The sequence below is a fragment of the Nerophis lumbriciformis genome, linkage group LG11 (genome assembly GCF_033978685.3).
Source record: "Nerophis lumbriciformis linkage group LG11, RoL_Nlum_v2.1, whole genome shotgun sequence".
Lineage (NCBI taxonomy): Eukaryota > Metazoa > Chordata > Actinopteri > Syngnathiformes > Syngnathidae > Nerophis > Nerophis lumbriciformis.
Genome location: NC_084558.2, coordinates 48,713,328 through 48,727,510, shown reverse-complemented (window position 1 = coordinate 48,727,510; position 14,183 = coordinate 48,713,328). Strand labels below are relative to the sequence as shown.

At 40.1% G+C, this 14,183-nt stretch overlaps 1 protein-coding gene across 3 annotated transcripts in view; it reads right to left on the bottom strand.

Moving 5' to 3' along the window:
* The window catches only part of LOC133610286 (synaptic vesicle glycoprotein 2C-like), a 143,698-nt gene that overhangs the window by 124,273 nt on the left and 5,242 nt on the right, over positions 1-14,183 (bottom strand). For all 3 annotated transcript variants that reach the window (XR_012050724.1, XM_072914162.1, XM_072914161.1), the window contains exon 2: positions 12,404-12,577. The gene's annotated coding sequence lies outside the window, so the exon portion shown is untranslated. The remainder of the gene's footprint in view (positions 1-12,403; positions 12,578-14,183) is intronic.

Below are 14,183 nucleotides of genomic sequence, written 5' to 3'. Positions count from 1 at the left end.
TTACTTGCGGAAGCAAAGAGCAGCATGAACGATGGTATCAAGAATGTCAGGGGTATATCGAGAGTGTGATGTCGCCACGCTGATTGCCTGGCAACTACGGGCTTAAATAGTGAAGACATGATTAAAGACAGGTGCGTGAGTCGTGAGGACAGGTGAAAACTAATGGGTTGCTATGGTGACAAAACAAACAAGAGTGCACAATGAGTCCAAACGTGGAACAGGTGAAACTAATGGGTAACCATGGCAACAAGACAAGGGAGTGAAAAAGCAGGAACTAAAAAGAGTCCAAAAACCAAGCAGAACATAACTTAAACAAAACATGATCACAGACATGACAAACCGAGAGTAATAAGCGGTAGAAAAGGATTGATGGATGGGCTAGAAAGGGCAGATTAAAAAATTAAAAATACATTTTTGGATGGGCCGTAGTTTGGGGACCCCTGTGCTAAACAGTGGTCCATCATTGTGGACAGTTACTAAAGTAGGGCCATTTGGCGTGGCATGCACATATGTGATAATAGTATGCAAGAATTGGAGCCTGTTCTCCATGAGTACCAGACACCATGTTTAGATACTGTCAACAGTTAGTTATGGCCTAAACCCGATGCTTAGGGAACATTCACATTATGCTTTAATATGGTCGTGATTAGAGATGTCCGATAATATCGTACTGCCGATATTATCGGCCGATAAATGCTTTAAAATGTAATCGGTTTCAAAAAGTAAAATGTATGACTTTTTAAAACGCCGCTGTACGGAGTGGTACACGGACGTAGGGAGAAGTACAAAGCAGTTGCATCTCCCAGTCATACTTGCCAACACTCCCCATTTTGCTGGAAGACTCACGAATTCCAGTGCCCCTCCCGAAAATCTCCCGGGGCAACCATTCTCCCGAATTTCTCCCGATTTCCACCCAGACAACAATATTGGGGGCGACTGCCTTTGCGTGCCGGCCCAATCACATAATGTCTACGGTTTTTCACACACACAAGTGAATGCCATCATACTTGGTCAACAGCCATACAGGTCACACTGAGTGGTACACGGACGTAGGGAGAAGTACAAAGCAGTTGTGTCTCCCAGTCATACTTGCCAACACTCCCCATTTTGCCGGAAGACTCACGAATTCCAGTGCCCCTCCCAAAAATCTCCCGGGGCAACCATTCTCCCGAATTTCTCCCGATTTCCACCCAGACAACAATATTGGGGGCGACTGCCTTTGCGTGCCGGCCCAATCACATAATGTCTACGGTTTTTCACACACACAAGTGAATGCCATCATACTTGGTCAACAGCCATACAGGTCACACTGAGTGGTACACGGACGTAGGGAGAAGTACAAAGCAGTTGCGTCTCCCAGTCATACTTGCCAACACTCCCCATTTTGCCGGAAGACTCACGAATTCCAGTGCCCCTCCCGAAAATCTCCCGGGGCAACCATTCTCCCGAATTTCTCCCGATTTCCACCCAGACAACAATATTGGGGGCGACTGCCTTTGCGTGCCGGCCCAATCACATAATGTCTACGGTTTTTCACACACACAAGTGAATGCCATCATACTTGGTCAACAGCCATACAGGTCACACTGAGGGTGGCCGCATAAACAACTTTAACACTGTTACAAATATGCGCCACACTGTGAACCCACACCAAACAAGAATGACAAACACATTTCGGGAGAACATCCGCACCGTAACACAACATAAACACCACAGAACAAATACCCAGAACCCCTTGCAGCACTAACTCTTCCGGAACGCTACAATATACACCCCCCGCTACTCCCTACAAACTTCAACCCCGCCCCCCCCCCAACCCCGCCCACCTCAACCTCCTCATGCTCTCTCAGGGAGAGCATGTCCCAAATTCCAAGCTGCTGTTTTGAGGCATGTTAAAAAAAATAATGCACTTTGTGACTTCAATAATAAATATGGCAGTGCCATGTTGGCATTTTTTTCCGCATCCAGCGGGGGAATCACAACAAAATTAGGCATAGTAATGTGTTCATTCCACGACTGTATGTATCGGTATCGGTTGATATCAGAATCGGTAATTAAGAGTTAGACAATATCGGAATATCGGATATCGGCAAAAAAAGCTCTTATCGGACATCTCTAGTCGTGATAGGGTCAAATTCTGTACCGTGAACCTAACGAACTGAGATGGTATCAAGTCGGATATCCTTTGGCTAAATCTTCTCCAGGTGTCTGCAGAACCTGTAGTGTTGCTCGCTTGTCAATAAAGAGACTTTTGTTTAACGATCATCACCGGCGTTACGGATCCTTGATCCTTCACACACCACTTCTGGCCCGGAGAAGGTGGCAAGACCCAGACAACACTAACCAAACAAAACATTGCACTTTTTCTTGACTTTTGCCTGTTACAGCCAGAAATATAAATGTTAAATATGCAAAACCTCAAAAGTTAAAATGATTATATAACACTGTATTAGCAGGAGTTATTGCTCGCCACACTTGTCTTTGCTACTATTAAGACCCCCCAGTTACACTGCACACCAAATCTGATTTTTTTTGCCCTCAAGTGACACAGGTCTGATTTTTTTTTTTTTGCCAGCCACATTAGGAGGTAGACCTGAATCTGATTGGAATCTGATCTTTTTAAATGTGACTGTTAGAATAATTGTATCTAAGTTATCACAAAACTTTGTGTTGCCAAGAGTTCCCGGCGAGAAGACAAAAGATGTCTTTGATCCTACCAAGAAGAAGGCTTGTAAAACTCCACTGTGTAGGGTGGGAAGCAACATGAAGGTGTTCTGTTTCTTTGATGCATTGCAATTCACAGAAAGATTTTGCCTTGCCCCGAGAACTACAAAGCGGAGAGGAAGCAGGACCAGACTTCCCGTCCAGGCACCGCTTCTTTGAACTCTTTTACGACCTTTTCTTTGAACTGTTTGCAATCAAAGGCGATGGCTGTTTACGACCCCCCTCCCTTAGAAACAGCTGTTGCCATGTAATCAGGGAAAGTCCAAATAAAAGAGGAGGCGTACAATCTTTCGTCAGAGCGTGGTGAGACTGTACAAAGAGTACAGTCCAGACGTCTCTCCTCAATTGAGCCAAATTTAATTCTGTCTCTGTTTAATTCCTTGCATCTTGTCTTGTTTAACAGATGTCATCAGTGTTTGAACCTGACAGTGACGTTGGTCTAAACCAGGGGTCGGCAACCTTTACCACTCAAAGAGCCAATTTGACCAGTTTCACAAATTAAAGAAAACAATGGGAGCCACAAAAATCTTTTGAAATTTAAAATGAAATAACACTGCATACAAAGTTTTTTTTTGTTTTGTGCTATGTATAAACCAAGGGTCTCAGACATGCGGCCCTCACCTTAATATGAAAATTGAATGTTAGTGCGGCCCGCGAGTTTTATATGAATGGCGCTTGACAGCGTAATTCTTGTGATCCCTCCCGATTTTTCCGGCAAACCACGAATTTCAAGGCAACTATTCTCTCGAACGTGCCGTGATGGTACAGCATTTAGCGCCCACTACAACCAGCGTGCCGGCCCAGCCACACGTTGTATGGGGCTTCTGCTTGCTCACGGATGTGACAGCAAGGCATACTTGGTCAACAACCACACAGGTTACACTGACGGTGGCCGTACAAAACAACTTTAACACTCTTACTAATAATACGCTACACTGTGAACCCACACCAAACAAGAATGACAAACACATTTCGGGAGAACATCTGCACCTTAACACAACATAAACACAACAGAACAAATACCCAGAATCCCATGCCGCCCTAACTCTTCCGGGATACATTATACACCCCCGCTACCAAACCCCGCCCACCTCAACCGACGCACGGAGAGGGGGGAGGTAGGTTGATGTGTGGGGGAGCAGGGTTGGGATGGGGGCGGGGTTTGGTGGTAGCAGGGGTGTATAATGTAGCCCGGAAGAGTCAGGGCTGCATGGGATTCTGGGTATTTGTTCTGTTGTGTTTATGTTGTGTTAAGGTGCAGATGTTCTCCCGAAATGTGTTTGTCATTCTTGTTTGGTTTTGGTTCAAACTGTGGCGCATTATTAGTAAGAGTCTTAAAGTTGTTTTATATGGCCACCGTCAGTGTAACCTGTGTGGCTGTTGACCAAGTATGCCTTGCTGTCACTTACGTGTACAAGTAGAAGATGCATCCAACAAAAGGCTGGGTTAGCACGCTGTTTGTATAGACTGTAGAGGGCGCTAAATTCTGTACCATCATGGCACGCCCTTATTATTATTGTTAGGGTGAAAATCGGTGAATATTGATCCCGGGAGTTTACTACGAGAGGCACGGAAATCTCCCGGGAAAATCGGGAGGGTCGGCAAGTATGCAGTATGCAGCTGAGCCGCATCAGAGTGATCAAAGAGCCGCATGCGGCTCCGGAGCCGCGGGTTGCCGACCCCTGGTCTAAACGCAATCCGACCTGAATGCAACTTTTTCATCAGCTGCGTCATTGGTGTGCGCTGGAAAGACACAGTCGCCAGCGGAAGTGGATACTTCATCACAACATCCGTTTTCGGTGAGCTAAGTCTATTGAAGACAACCCAATTTTCGATGCATCACTTGTCAATAGTGCGCAAATAACAGGCTACATATAATATATATTTTGATTCCCGGAGAAATAGAGATTGTTGAAGGACCGGAATTGACACGGTAGCTCATTTGTTCACAAAATAAATCGAACGTAGATCCACGCTGATGTCCTTGTCTCCTCTACTCTACAGCCATAAAAAGATGACAACCCTCCCAAATATATTACACTACATACAAAACTTGAACTTTAACAATCCGGATGGTTCTTTTCCTCTTTGGTCCAGAGGACACCACGTCCACAGTTTTCAAAAACAATTTGAAATGTGGACTCGTCAGACCACAGAACACTTTTCCACTTTGCATCAGTCCATTTTACATGAGCTCGGGCCCAGCGACGCTGGCGGTGTTTCTGGGTGTTGTTGATAAATGGCTTTGGCTTTGCATAGTAAAGTTTTAACTTGCACTTACAGATGTAGCGACCAACTGTAGTTACTGACAGTGGTTTTATGAAGTGTTCCTGAGCCCATGTGGTGATATCCTTTACACACTGATGTCGCATTTTGATGCAGTACAGCCTGAGGGATCGAAGTTCCATAATATCATCGCTTACGTGCAGTGATTTCTCCAGATTCTCTTAACTTTTTGATATTACGGACCGTAGATGGTGAAATCCCTAAATTCCTTGCAATGGCTCATTGAGAAATGTTGTTCTTAAACTGTTTGACGATTTGCTCAGGCATTTGTTGACAAAGTGGTGACCCTCGCCCCACCCTTGTTTGTGAATGACTGAGCATTTCATGGAAGCTGCTTTTATACCCAATCATGGCACCCACCTGTTCCCAATTAGCCTGTTCACCTGTGGGATGTTCCAAATAAGTGTTTGATGAGCATTCCTCAACTTTCCCAGTCTTTTTTGCCACTTGTCCCAGCTTGTTTGAAACATGTTGCAAGATTCAAATTCCAAATGAGCTAATATTTGCACAAAATAACAAACTTTTCCAGTTCAAACATGAAATATCTTGTCTTTGCAGTCTATTCAATTGAATATAGGTTAAAAAGGATTTGCAAATCATTGTATTTTGTTTTTATTTACCATTTACACAACGTGACAACTTGACTGGTTTTGGATTTTGTGGATAAAAGAGGAAAAGTCACCTGGACAGAATGGTTATTATATTTAAATGGATCGTAGTCAGACCAAAGTGGTCTGTAAATGATGCAAGGCGCTCATCCCCACCAAGACCGCTAATACCACTCCACCGTATCCGCGCTCACCCTTTAGAGCACAGCTGTAACTTTAACTAAAATTGATCTTCTCAGTTTTCTCTATGTTTACATTTTCACATTTTGCACCATTTTCTTACACTTTCTTTACACTTTTGCATGTTCTCCCTGTGACAAGGTGGGTGCTCCGCCTTCCTTCCCACCTCCAAAGACCTAGAAATAGGTTGATTGGCAATACTAAAATTTGGCCCTAATTAGTTACGGTGATTACAGCTGCCAGTATTTTACCGGAAATTCTCTAGGAGTTTTTTTGTAAACATGTTAACAATATACCCGCTTTTTCCATAATAATTTACCGTAAGCAAAAACAGTTAACTGTAAAAATAACAGATTCAACAGCAACGTACCGTAATGTTCTATACTGTTTTTTATATAGTGAATTCCTGGAAACCACAACTGCCGATATTTTACCCAAGATTTTGCGATTTAAAAAAAATGTTTTTACAGTGTATGGAGCACAATTTTTGTCAAGTTATGTTTTGTTTGTTTGTTTTCCCTGTAATTCCAGTTCTGTCCTCTGGGGGGAAATGGGAGCCAAACTGACATTTGGACATGAGGCCCTTCTGTTTGGTTGAAGGCTTTGGCCTTATGTAGAGTTTGCCAAAACAACTTTTATACCTTTTTGCCGTCTAGGGGGCGCTCTCGGCCCAACAATGAGAAACACTGCTTTATGTGATTTTCCCGTTGTATTTGTTTAATTATGTTTGTCCATTTTTATTTCTGCATTTGTAGCGTTTGCTCATGCACTTTTGTGCATTTAAGCTTGTTTACGAAAATGACAATGCTCCCCCCTACCCCTAAGTTTTCAGTATCTCAGCCTCGGTGGAAAAAGTTTGGACACCCAGCAGGCATAAGACATTAATGCAACATTGATTATACGTACATGTCCTTTAAAACTGACCTCGAAACAACGTTGCAAAAAAGTTGTGTTTGTAAATTGAGACAACGTTGATGTCTAACGTTGGATCAACAATGTTGGTTGGAAAATGACCAAAATTCAATGGTCGAATCAACGTCACAACCCAAAATTGATTAAACGTTGTAAAAAGCATGTTGTTTCAACGTTTTATTTGCGTTGTAGAATGATTGTTGGGAAATTACCAAAATTCAATGGTCAAATTAACGTCAAAATCTGACTTTAAATAAACGTTGTCAAAAAGTATGTTGTTTCAACGTTGTATTTGAGTTGTAGAATATTGGATAGGAAACGACCAAATTTCAATGGTCAAATTAACGTCAGAAACCGACATTGATTAAACGTCGTTAAGAAAGCATGTTGTTACAACGTTATGTTTAAATTGTAGAATATTGGTCAGGAAACAACCAAATTTCAATGGTCAAATCAACGTCAGAACCCAACATTTAATAAACATTGTCAAAAAGCATGTTGTTTCAATGTTGTATTTGTGTTGTAGAATATTGGTTGGGAAATGACCAAATTTCAATGGTCAAATCAACGTCAGAACCCAACATTGATTAAACGTTGTCAAAAAGCATCTTGTTTCTGTCATGTCTGTGTAATCATGTTTTGTTTTAGTCATGTTTTGTTTTGTTTAGTTATTGGACTCTTTAGTTTCTGGCTTTTCACTCCCTTGTCTTGTTTCCATGATTACCCATTAGTTTCACCTGTTCCACGTTTGGACTCATTGTGCACTCTTGTTTGTCACCATAGCAACCCATTAGTTTTCACCTGTCACGTCACGCACCTGTTTCACGTTTTGAGTCACGCACCTGTTTTCGTTAATCATGTCTGTAGTATTTAAGTTCATTGTTTTCAGTTTGTCTTTCTGGTGACATCCCGCATTCATACCCCTGTCACACTCTGTCTACCTCTGCGCACTTCATGCCATGTCCAAGTAAGTTTTTTCTATTAATGCCACAGTTAGTGTTTTTGTTTAATTGTTCACAGTTTTTTGCCCACGTGCAAGTCTTTTTGTTTCGTTAGTCAAGTTTGTACTTCCGCCTTGAGCGCGCTTTTTGTTCCTTTGAGTGTTATAAATAAATATGTATTTACTTTCATGCCACGACCAGTCCAGCTTTACTTGCATCTCGGGAAAACAAACACACCATAGTCCACGTCTTGACAGTTTCAACGTTATATTTGAGTTGTAGAATATTGGTTGGGAAATGACCAAATTTCAATGGTCAAATCAACGTCAGAACCTGACATTGATTAAACGTTGTCAAAAAGCATGTTGTTTCAATGTTGTATTTGTGTTGTAGAATATTGGTTGGGAGAATGACCAAAATTCAATGGTCAAATCAACGTCAGAACCCGACATTGATTAAACGTCGCCAAAAAGCATGTTGTTTCAACGTTATATTTATATTGTAGAATATTGGTTGAGAAATGACCACATTTCAATGGTCAAATCAACGTCAGAACCTGACATTGATAAAACGTTGTCAAAAAGCATGTTGTTTCAACGTTATATTTATATTGTAGAATATTGGTTGGAAAATAACCAAAATTCAATGGTCAAATCAACGTCAGAAACCGATATTGATTAAATGTTGTCAAAAAGCATGTTGTTTCAACGTTGTATTTGTGCTGTAGAATATTGGTTGGAAAATGACCAGATTTCAATGGTCAAATCAACGTCAGAACCCAACATTGATTAAACGTTGTCAAAAATCATGTTGTTTCAACGTCATATTTATATTGTAGAATATTGGTTGGGAAACGACCAAATGTCAATGGTCAAATGAACGTCACAACCCAAAATTGACTAAACGTCGCCAAAAAGCATGTTGTTTCAACGTTGTATTTGTGTTGTAGAATATTGGTTGGGAAATGACCAAAATTCAATGGTCAAATCAACGTCAGAATCCAACAATTACTAAACCTTGTCAAAAAGCATGTTGTTTCAACGTTGTATTTGTGTTGTAGAATATTGGTTGGGAGAATGACCAAAATTCAATGGTCAAATCAACGTCAGAACCCAACATTGGTTAAACGTCGTCAAGAAGCATCTTGTTTCAACGTTGTATTTGTGTTGTAGAATATTGGTTGGGAAATTACCAAATTTCAATGGTCAAATCAACGTCAGAACCCAACATTGATTAAACGTTGTCAAAAAGCATGTTGTTTCAACGTTGTATTTGTCTCGCATGAATATTGGTTGGTAAATGACCAAATTTCAATGGTCAAATCAACGTCAGAAACCGACATTGATTAAATGTTGTCAAAAAGCATGTTGTTTCAACGTTGTATTTGTGCTGTAGAATATTGGTTGGAAAATGACCAGATTTCAATGGTCAAATCAACGTCAGAACCCAACATTGATTAAACGTTGTCAAAAATCATGTTGTTTCAACGTTATATTTATATTGTAGAATATTGGTTGGGAAACGACCAAATGTCAATGGTCAAATGAACATCACAACCCAAAATTGACTGAACGTCGCCAAAAAGCATGTTGTTTCAACGTTGTATTTGTGTTGTAGAATATTGGTTGGGAAATGACCAAAATTCAATGGTCAAGTCAACGTCAGAATCCAACAATTACTAAACCTTGTCAAAAAGCATGTTGTTTCAACGTTGTATTTGTGTTGTAGAATATTGGTTGGGAGAATGACCAAAATTCAATGGTCAAATCAACGTCAGAACCCAACATTGGTTAAACGTCGTCAAGAAGCATCTTGTTTCAACGTTGTATTTGTGTTGTAGAATATTGGTTGGGAAATTACCAAATTTCAATGGTAAAAATCAACGTCAGAACCCAACATTGATTAAACGTTGTCAAAAAGCATGTTGTTTCAACGTTGTATTTGTCTCGTATGAATATTGGTTGGGAAATGACCAAATTTCAATGGTCAAATGAACGTCAGAAACCGACATTGATTAAATGTTGTCAAAAAGCATGTTGTTTCAACGTTGTATTTGAGTTGTAGAATATTGGTTGGAAAATGACCAAATTTCAATGGTCAAATCAACGTCAGAACCCAACATTGATTAAACGCTGTCAAAAAGCATGTTGTTTCAACGTTATATTTATATTGTAGAATATTGGTTGGGTAACGACCAAAATTCAATGGTCAAATCAACGTCAGAACCCAACATTGGTTAAACGTCGTCAAGAAGCATCTTGTTTCAACGTTGTATTTGTGTTGTAGAATATTGGTTGGGAAATGACCACATTTCAATGGTCAAATCAACGTCAGAACCCAACATTAATTAAACGTTGTCAAAAAGCATGTTGTTTCAACGTTATATTTATATTGTAGAATATTGGTTGGGAAACGACCAAATGTCAATGGTCAAATGAACGTCACAACCCAACATTGATTAAACGTCGCCAAAAAGCATATTGTTTCAACGTTGTATTTGAGTTGTAGAATATTGGTTAGGAAACGAACACATTTCAATGGTCAAATCAACGTCAGAACCCAACAATTATTAAACGTTGTCAAAAAGCATGTTGTTTCAACGTTATATTTATATTGTAGAATATTGGTTGGGAAACGACCAAAATTCAATGGTCAAATCAACGTCAGAATCCAACAATTACTAAACCTTGTCAAAAAGCATGTTGTTTCAATGTTGTATTTGAGTTGTAGAATATTGGTTGGGAAATGACCACATTTCAATGGTCAAATCAACGTCAGAACCTGACATTGATTAAACGCTGTCAAAAACCATGTTGTTTCAACGTTATATTTATATTGTAGAATATTGGTTGGGAAACGACCAAAATTCAATGGTCAAATCAACGTCAGAACCCAACATTGGTTAAACGTCGTCAAGAAGCATCTTGTTTCAACGTTGTATTTGTGTTGTAGAATATTGGTTGGGAAATGACCACATTTCAATGGTCAAATCAACGTCAGAACCCAACATTGATTAAACGTTGTCAAAAAGCATGTTGTTTCAACGTTATATTTATATTGTAGAATATTGGTTGGGAAACGACCAAATGTCAATGGTCAAATGAACGTCACAACCCAACATTGATTAAACGTCGCCAAAAAGCATATTGTTTCAACGTTGTATTTGAGTTGTAGAATATTGGTTAGGAAACGAACACATTTCAATGGTCAAATCAACGTCAGAACCCAACAATTATTAAACGTTGTCAAAAAGCATGTTGTTTCAACGTTATATTTATATTGTAGAATATTGGTTGGGAAACGACCAAAATTCAATGGTCAAATCAACGTCAGAATCCAACAATTACTAAACCTTGTCAAAAAGCATGTTGTTTCAATGTTGTATTTGAGTTGTAGAATATTGGTTGGGAAATGACCACATTTCAATGGTCAAATCAACATCAGAACCTGACATTGATTAAACGTTGTCAAAAAGCATGTTGTTTCAACGTTTTATTTATATTGTATATTATTGGTTGGAAAATAACCAAAATTCAATGGTCAAATCAACGTCAGAAAGCATGTTGGTCAAAAAGCATGTTGTTTCAACGTTGGATTTGTCTCGTATGAATATTGGTTGGGAAATGACCAAATTTCAATGGTCAAATCAACGTCAGAAACCGACATTGATTAAATGTTGTCAAAAAGCATGTTGTTACAACGTTGTATTTGTGTTGTAGAATATTGGTTGGGAAATGACCACATTTCAATGGTCAAATCAACGTCAGAACCCGACATTGATTAAATGTTGTTAAAAAGCATGTTGTTTCAATGTTATGTTTAAAATGTAGAATATTGGTCAGGAAACAACCAAATTCCAATGGTCAAATCAACGTCACAACTAAACATTAATTAAATGTTGCCAAAAAGCATGCTGTTTCAACGTTGTATTTGTGTTGTAGAATATTGGTTGGGAAATGACCAAATTTCAATGGTCAAATCTATATCAGAACCAAACATTGGTTAAACGTCTTCAAGAAGCATGTTGTTTCAACGTTATATTTGAGTTGTAGAATATTGGTTGGGAAATGACCACATTTCAATGGTCAAATCAACGTCACAACCTGACATTGATTAAACATTGTCAAAAAGCATGTTGTTTCAACGTTGCATTTGTGAGTTGCTCAGCGTCAGAACCTAATTCAACAAGTTGTCAACGTTGTTTCAATATCGTGTGCCTGCTGGGTTAGATAAGCTGCTACAGTCCAGTTGGTTCCTGCGGCAGCCAAAGCTAAATTCAAAGTGATGCCAGAACCCAAACTTTCCCCAAGACGACTTTTATGGAGCTGCTCACACATCCATCAACGCGCCGCCGTTTGACGTGCGTCGCGTCCCATAATTAGATTTCTGCGGGCTGTCCCGCTCGGTGGCCATCAATCCACGGCGAGGTTCGGTTCCGTGACTCCTGCTCACGCTGCAGCGCGCCCCTGAATAATGACTGCGCGCGCGTGTGTGTGTGTGTGTGTGTGTGTGTCCGCCCCCTCCTCCGTACCACCATCAGCACCTCCTCACACACACCCTCTGCAGCCTCGCTTCATGGACGCTCCTCCGCCATAAACAAGAACTTTCCGAGCCGCCGAGAAGATCACGCTCAACTTTTCCATCCATCCGGGCAAACTTCTGTCAGTTTGAGCACACGGCGTCGTGACTCGCACCCGCCGGTGACGCTGCACGAGAAAGACGGAGGAGGGAGGGCAAAGAGGAAGGACTCACCATCTTATCTTTTAGACGGCATCTCAGCAGAGAGTGGGGACGTGTGTGAGCTCCTGCAGGCACGCCGCCGAAATACTGCTGCTCGATGCCGCCGCCGCTCGATGCTGCAGTCGGACGAGAGCAGGGCGAGAGGGAGGCTGCTGCCTGGCGGAGGTGGGAAGCGCGAGTGAGGCGCTGGGGGAGGAGGGAGGAGAAGGAGGAGAGATGGTTGGGGGAGGTGTATAGAAATAACACACGGCATGGCGTACTGTCGTGTACAACGCTGGCTGCAGGGGCTGAGGAGGAGACACTGAGATGGGAACTCAGGGAGGAACTTCCTTATCTCCACTCAAACCGCTGCTATTTTCTGCTTTTTCACCAAGTCTACTACATATAGGGGCTGTCCCGATACCATCATTTTGGTATCGGTACCAAAATGTTTCGATACTTTTTGATACTTTTCAAACTACTACCATATATATATATATATATATATATATATATATATATATATATATATATATATATATATATATATATATATATATATATATATATATATATGTCTTAATAAGGTTATCCAAAAAATTGTGCTCGATACCGTAGTAGAGCGCAATATATGTATGTGTGGGAAAAAAATCACAAGACTATTTCATCTCTACAGGCCTGTTTCATGAGGGGGGGTACCCTCAATCGTCAGGAGATTTTAATGGGAGCATTCACATACCATGGATTATATAGGGCACAGAGTGGGTGGGTACAGGCTGGCCTAGGGGCGTGGTGATTGGCTCATGTGTTCAAAACCAGATGGAACAATCACAAGGCTTCTTTCAGGAACAAAAACCTGCGAAATACCACAGAACTCAGCAAACACATTTGGGACCTCAAAGACAATAATGTTGAATATTCAATAACATGGCAAATTCTTGCATCCAGCACACCTTACAATAGTGGTAATAAAAGATGCAACCTATGCTTGAAAGAGAAACTGTTTATTATTTACCGTCCAGACCTGTCATCCCTCAACAAGCGCAGCGAAATTGTAACAACATGCCGCCATAGACGGAAACACCTCCTAGGTAACACATGAGCCAATCACCACGCCCCTAGGCCAGCCTGTACCCACCCACTCTGTGCCCTATATAATCCATGGTATGTGAATGCTCCCATTAAAATCTCCTGACGATTGAGGGTACCCCCCCCTCATGAAACAGGCCTGTAGAGATGAAATAGTCTTGTGATTTTTTTCCCACACATACATATATATATATATATATATATATATATATATATATATATATTAGAGATGTCCGATAATATCGGCTAAAATGTAATATCGGAAATTGTCGATATCGTTTTTTTTTGTTTTTTTTTTATTAAATCAACATAAAAAACACAATATACACTTAGAATTAGTGCACCAACCCAAAACACCTGCCTCCCCCATTCATTCACACAATAAGGTTGTTTCTTTCTGTTATTAATATTGTGGTTCCTACATTATATATCAATATATATCAATACAGTCTGCAAGGGATACAGTCCGTAAGCACACATGATTGTGCGTGCTGGTCCACTAATAGTACTAACCATCAACAGCTAATTTTACTCATTTTCATTAATTACTAGTTTTTATGTAACTGTTTTTATATTATTTTACTTTCTTTTTTATTCAAGAAAATGTTTTTAATTTATTTTACTCATTTTCATTAATTACTAGTTTGTATGTAACTGTTTTTATATTGTTTTACTTTCTTTTTTATTCAAGAAAATTTTTTTAATTTATTTATCTTATTTTATT